We start from the raw sequence: 7,495 nt of genomic DNA on the forward strand, positions 1-7,495 counted from the left end.
ATGATATAGATTGGAAAAGTAAAGTTGCAAATAAAAGTAGATTGAAAGCTTATATGGTAAAAGATAGAGCAGGGGGGCATAGGTTTCACTAGTGGCTTCTCTCAAGATAGCATAATTATTACGGTGGGTGAAAAAATTACTGTCGAGCAATTGATAGAAAAGCGCATAGTTATGAGATTATCTAGGCATGATCATGTATATAGGCATCACGTCCGTAACAAGTAGACCGACTCCTGCCTGCATCTACTACTATTACTCCACACATCGACCGCTATCCAGCATGCATCTAGAGTATTAAGTTCATGAAGAACAGAGTAACGCATTAAGAAAGATGACATGATGTAGAGGGATAAACTCATGCAATATGATATAAACCCCATCTTTTTATCCTTGATGGGAACAATACAATACGCGCCTTGCTGCCCCTGCTGTCACTAGGAAAGGACATCACAAGATTGAACCCAAAGCTAAGCACTTCTTCCATTGCAAGAAAGATCAATCTAGTAGGCCAAACCAAACTGATAATTCAAACAGACTTGCAAAGATAACTTAATCACACATAAAAGAATTCATAGGAGATTCAAATATTTCTCATAGATAAACATGATCATAAACACACAATTCATCAGATCTCGACAAACACACCGCAAAAAGAATTACATCGAATAGATCTCCAAGAAGAGGAAGGAGAACTTTGTATTGAGAATCAAAGAGAGAGAAGAAGCCATCTAGCTAATAACTATGGACCCGAAGGTCTATGGTAAACTACTCACAACTCATCAGAGAGGCCTTGGATATGATGTAGAGGCCCTCTGTGACCGATTCCCCCTCCGGTGGAGTGCCGGCGAAGTCTCCAAGATGGGATCTCGCGGATACAGAAGGTTACGGCGGTGGAAATAGTTTTTCGTGGTCGCTTCTGATGTTTTCGGGGTACATGGGTATATGTAGGAGGAAGAAGTAGGTCGATGGACGCTCGAGGGGCCCACGAGGGTGGGGGGCGCCCACCTGTAGGGGGCGCATCGGGCACCCTCGTGGCCGCCTCGCTTGTTTCTTGACTTCCACTCCAAGTCCTTTGGATCACGTTTGTTCCAAAAAGATCGCTCCCGAAGGTTTCATTCGTTTGGACTCCGTTTGATATTCCTTTTCTTTGAAACACTGAAATAGGCAAAAAAATAGCAATTTGGGCTGGGCCTCTGGTTAGTAGGTTAGTCCCCATAAAAGTGTAAAGTAAAGCCCATAAACATCCAAAACGGGTAATATAATAGCATGGAACAATCAAAAATTATAGATACGTTGGAGACATATCAAGGACTAAGGATATGTTACTCGTTTATGGAGGTGACGAAGAGCTCATCGTAAAGTGTTACATCGACACACAGATCTGGATGACTCCAAGTCACAAACCGGATACGTGTATATTTTGAATGGTGGGGCAATCAGCTGGTGCAGTTGCAAGCAAAGCGTTGTGGCGGGATCTACATGTGAAGCGGAGTACATGGCAGCCTCGGAGGCAGCACATGAAGCAATCCGGATGAAGGAGTTCATTACCGACCTAGGAGTTATTCCCAATGCGTCGGGCCCGATGACTCTCTTCTGTGACAACACCGGAGCTATTGCCCTTGCCAAGGAGCCCAGGTTTCACAAGAAGACCAAGCATATCAAGTGTCGCTTCAACTCCATTCATGAAAATGTTCAAGATGGAGACATAGATATTTTTAAAGGGCATACGGATCTGAATATCGCAGATCCGTTGACTAAACCTCTTCCATGAGCAAAACATGATCAACACTAGAACTCTATGGGTGTTCGACTCATCACAATGTAACTAGATTATTGACTCTAGTGCAAGTGGGAGACTGTTGGAAATATGCCCTAGAGGCAATAATAAAATGGTTATTATTATATTTCCTTGTTCATGATAATTGTCTGTTGTTCATGCTATAACTGTATTAACCGGAAACCATAATACATGTGTGAATACATAGAACACAACATGTCCCTAGTGAGCCTCTAGTTGACTAGCTCGTTGATCAATAGATCGTTATGGTTTCCTGACCATGGACATTAGATGTCATTGATAATGGGATCACATCATTAGGAGAATGATGTGATGGACAAGACCCAATCCTAAGCATAGCACAAGATCGTGTAGTTCGTTTGCTAAGAGCTTTTCTAATGTCAAGTATCATTTCCTTAGACCATGAGATTGTGCAAATCCCGTATACCGTAGGAATGCTTTGGGTGTACCAAACGTCACAATGTAACCGGGTGTCTATAAAGTTACACTACAGGTATCTCCATAAGTGTCTGTTGGGTTGGCACGAATCGAGACTCGGATTTGTCACCCCGTATGACGGAGAGGTATCTCAGGGCCCACTCGGTAATGCATCATCATAATGAGCTCAAAGTGACTAAGAAGTTAGTCACAGGATCATGCATTACAGAACGAGTAAAGAGACTTGCCAGTAACGAGATTGAACGAGGTATTGGGATACCGACGATCGAATCTCGGGCAAGTAACATACCGATTGACAAAGGGAATTGTATACGGGATTGATTGAATCCCCGACATCGTGGTTCATCCGATGAGATCAACGTGGAACATGTGGGAACCAACATGGGTATCCAAATAATGTTGTTGGTTATTGGCCGGAGAGATGTCTCGGTCATGTCTGCATGATTCCTGAACCCGTAGGGTCTACACACTTAAGGTTCGGTGACGCTAGAGTTGTTATGGGAATTAGTATGTGGTTATCAAATGTTGTTCAGAGTCCCGGATGTGATCCCGGACGTCACAAGGAATTCCGGAATGGTCCGGAGATAAAGATTTATATATGGAAAGTCGTTATTCGATCGCCGAAAATGTTCGGGGGTTTATCGGTATTGTACCGGGACCACTGAAAGGGTTTTGGGGGTCCACCGGGAGGGTCCACCTGCCCCGGAGGGCCCTATGGGCTGAATATGAAGGGGAACCAGCCCCTAGGTGGGCTGGGCGCCAACCCCCTAAGGCCCATGCGCCTAGGGTTGGGGGGAAACCCTAAAGGGGGTGCCCCCCTTTGCTTGGGGGCCAAGCCTCCCCCCTTGCCCCCCCCCCCCTCTAGATCCATCTAGATGGGGATGTCCCCCTTCTCCCTTGCCCCTATAAATAGAGGGGAGGTGGGAGGGCTGCCGCACCCTTCCCCTGGCGCAACCCTACCCCTCCCCAACACCTCCTCCTCCATAGTAGTGCTTGGTGAAGCCCTGCCGGAGAACTGCAAGCTCCACCACCACGCCGTCGTGCTGCCAGAGCTCTCCCTCAACTTCTCCTCTCCCCATGCTGGACCAAGAAGGAGGAGACGTCCCCGGGCTGTACGTGTTGCACCTCAGCCAATAAACAATGGTAGGGATGTTTTGGAATGTCAGGGGGATATGGTAGGATATTAAAAGGAATTTCATTAGAGAAACAATTATAGAAAAACATCTTGATTTTGTGGGTTTACAAGAAACTATTAAAAGTGATTACTCAAAGAATGAACTACATAACCTTTTCGGAGGAAAAAAATTCCTCTGGGAATGGATTGCTCCTAGGGCAAATCTGGTGGTATCCTAGTAGGGGTTAATAATGATTGTTTTGACCTTCTGCAAGTGGAAAAAGAGACATATTTTATTACAATGCTTCTATTTGACAAAAAGCTAAATTTAGTTGTAACTTAGTAACAGTATATGGTGATTGTCAAAAAGAAGGAAAACCAGTTTTTTAGTTGAGCTATCCAGAATGTATCAGGATAACCCCTTACAATGTGTGATTGGAGGGGACTTTAATATAATCAGAACTCTGAAAAAAACAAACCAGGGGGGATTGATCACTTTAGCTTTGTGTTTAATGCCATAATAGAGCATGCTAGACTTAGAGATATACCTATGAATGGAAGAAATTATACTTGGGCCAATAACTTACCAGACCCTACCTATGAAAAGTTAGATAGAGTTCTAATCCCTGATTGGGAAGGGAAATACCCTTTGGCTATGGTAAATGCTTTGGAGAGGGAGATCTCTGATCACACCCCTCTCCTGCTGGACACAGGGGAACATAAGACCGCTCAGCCTATTTTCAGATTTGAAAATGCATGGATGTTGATGGAAGGATTTAAAGAATTTGTTGAGAAAAACTAGGGGATAAACTGCAATGGATCTAGCCTAGATACATGGTAGAAAAAAATAAGGAATATTAGATAGAAAATCGAAGGATGGGTCCTGAATGCAAATGTTGCATACAAAAAAAAAGGAAGAAAGAGCGGATGGGCTTGCTAGATATAATTGATAAAAATGCTGAAGTTAGAGAGCGTGGTGCTCAGGATAGGGAGTTGCAAAAACTTAAGGAAGGAGTTGAAAGATCTACTTAGCTAGAAGAGATCAAATGGCTGCAAAGATACAAAGATAAAGAAATTAAAGAAGGTGACTCTAACACTAGATACTATCATGCCAAGGTAAATGGGATAAGAAGAAAAAATAGAATTCTAAAATTGGAACATGATGGGGAGGTGATTGAGGGAGATAAAGAGCTCATGAATTACATTACTGGGTTCTATAAAAAACTGTTTGGGCAAATAGAAATCTCCAATATCAATCTAAATATCCAGTGTGCTGAGGGGATTTCTTCCCAGGCAGAGGAAGAGTTTTTCCTTGGAAGAAATTAAAAATGTGGTTTTCTCCATGGAGAAAAACAAAAGTCCAGGGCTAGATGGTTTTGCCATTGAATTCTATCAAAACTTTTGGGAAATGGTCAAAAGTGACCTGAAAAATATATTAGATGACTTCCACAGTGGAAAAGCTGACCTGGCTAGGCTCAATTATATATGGGATCATTACCTTAGTCCCTAAGGCCAAAGAAGCTAAACAGGTTCAAAAATTTAGACCTATCTGCTTACTGAATGGGAGTTCCAAAATCATTACTAAAGTCTTGATGAATAAACTTAGCAGAGTGGTTAATCCTATAGTTTCTCCTATCCAGACTGCCTTTGTAAAAGGAAGATACATTATGGAAGGAGTAGTTATTTTACATGAAGCTTTGAACTCTATCCATAATAAAAAAAACAAAATGCTATGATTCAAGGTTGACTTGAAAAAAGCATACGATAACATTAAATGGCCTTTTGTTCGCAAAATGTTGAAACCTAAAAACTTCCCTGACAAGTGATGTGATTGGGTGATGCACACCATGAGCGGAAGACACATGGGTGTGAAGGTTAATGACAGTGTGGAACCTTTTTTCAAAAGATACAAATGGCTTAGAAAAGGGGACTCTCTTTCTCCCTTGCTATTTGATTTAGCAGTAGATACCCTAGCATGATAATGGATAAAGCAAGGACTGAGGGATATGTAAAAGGGTACTCAACGATGTTCATGAAAATGGGGTGAACATGCTGCAATATGCTGATGATACTATATTCCTGATACAGGATGATGAAGAATCGGCTAGAAATCTCAAATTCATACTTACTGCTTTTCAGCAGATGTCTGGGCTGACAACAAACTTCCACAAAAGTGATATATATATATACATATATGGGGAAGCAAAAAATAAAAGTGATATCTATCAGGAGATATTCACATGTGCCCTTGGTGAAATGCCTTTGAAATATCTTGGCTTACCTGTTTCTAGCAAAAGAATTAGAAACAACTTGTGGAAAAAATTGACTAAAAAAATTGAAAAAAGATGTGCTTGCTGGCAGGGCGGACTGCTCAATATAGCTGGCAGAGTAACACTAGTTCAATCGTGTCTTACCAACATACCCATATATATGATGTCATTTTATCTTCTCCCTGCTGGAGTTAAGAAAAAGGTAGTTTTTTATAAGGTGAAAGCACAAGTGCTCCCTAGGTGGTTTTGGTAATTAATGTCAACATATCTCTTGTTGGACTAACACTTTTATCTAGTATTTTTCAGACAAGTTCAACATTGGAGTGGCATGTACTAAAGGTGTGGGAACTCCTTCAAGATGCTAAGGACAAAGGATTGGCTCAAGCTTCAAGCTCAAGACTCTTCATCTTACATTTTAGTGATCCAAGATCACATTGAGTCTATAGGAAAAGCCAATACTATCAAGGAGGGATGAGGTGTTGCTTAATGAGCCTCTTGCTTCATGTGCTTAGTGATATGCTCCAAAACCCTCAGCTACTTTCTCACATCCACAAATGACCTAAACCTAAAACCAAAATCGGCCATACCGATTCTTTCTATCCGGCGCCACCGAGTTTGGATGTCTTAGCCACTGCCACAAACCCTAGGCATATCGGTCTTACCGATAGGGATCTCGGTCTCACCGAGATGGGATTGTAATCCCTCTGTGTATGTCCATTATCAAATCGGTCTCACCAAGTTTGAGCAATCAGTACTACCGAGATTACAATGCAAACTCTCTGGTTAACTTATTACCAAAATCGGTCTCACCGAGTTTGAGTAATCGGTCCCACCGAGTTTGCCTGACCAACTCTCTGGTTAGCTAATTACCAAAATCGGTCTTACCGGGTTTGTGTAATCGGTCTCACCGAGATTACGTTATGCCCTAACCCTAACCATATCGGTCCTACCGAGTTGCATTTTCGGTCCCATCGAAAATCCTAACGGTCACTAGGTTTACTAAATCGGTCCGATCAAGTCTGTTGAATCGGTCCCACCGAGTTTGGTAAATTGTGTGTAATGGTTAGATTTTGTGTGGAGGCTATATATACCCCTCCACCTCCTCTTCATTCGAAATGAGAGCCATCAGACTAAACCTACACTTCCAACTTACCATTTCTGAGAGAGAACTACCTACTCATGTGTTGAGGCCAAGATATTCCATTCCTACCATATAAATCTTGATCTCTAGCCTTCCCCAAGTTGCTTTCCACTCAAATCTTCTTTCCACTAGATCCAAATCCTATGAGAGAGAGTTGAGTGTTGGGGAGACTATCATTTGAAGCACAAGAGCAAGGAGTTCGTCATCAAGGCACCATTTGTTACTTCTTAGAGAGTGGTGTCTCCTAGATTGGCTAGGTGTCACTTGGGAGCCTCCGACGAGATTGTGGAGTTGAACCAAGGAGTTTGTAAGGGCAAGGAGATCGCCTACTTCGTGAAGATCTACCGCTAGTGAGGCAAGTCCTTCGTGGGCGACGGCCATGGTGGGATAGACAAGGTTGCTTCTTCGTGGACCCTTCTTGGGTGGAGCCCTCCGTGGACTCGCGCAACCGTTACCCTTCGTGGGTTGAAGTCTCCATCAACGTGGATGTACGATAGCACCACCTATCGGAACCACGCCAAAAACATCCGTGTCTCCAATTGCGTTTGAATCCTCCAAAACCCTTCCCTTTACATTCTTGCAAGTTGCATGTTTTACTTTCCGCTGCTCATATACTCTTTGCATGCTTGCTTGCTATGTGTTGTGAATGTTAAAATTGTGCCTAAACTCCACTTAAACATAAATTTGCTAAAAACTGCAACTTTGGTACTTAGTGTCTAATCACCCCCCCCCCC

Source organism: Triticum dicoccoides, chromosome 3B (assembly GCF_002162155.2).
Source record: "Triticum dicoccoides isolate Atlit2015 ecotype Zavitan chromosome 3B, WEW_v2.0, whole genome shotgun sequence".
Classification (NCBI taxonomy): Eukaryota; Viridiplantae; Streptophyta; class Magnoliopsida; order Poales; family Poaceae; genus Triticum; species Triticum dicoccoides.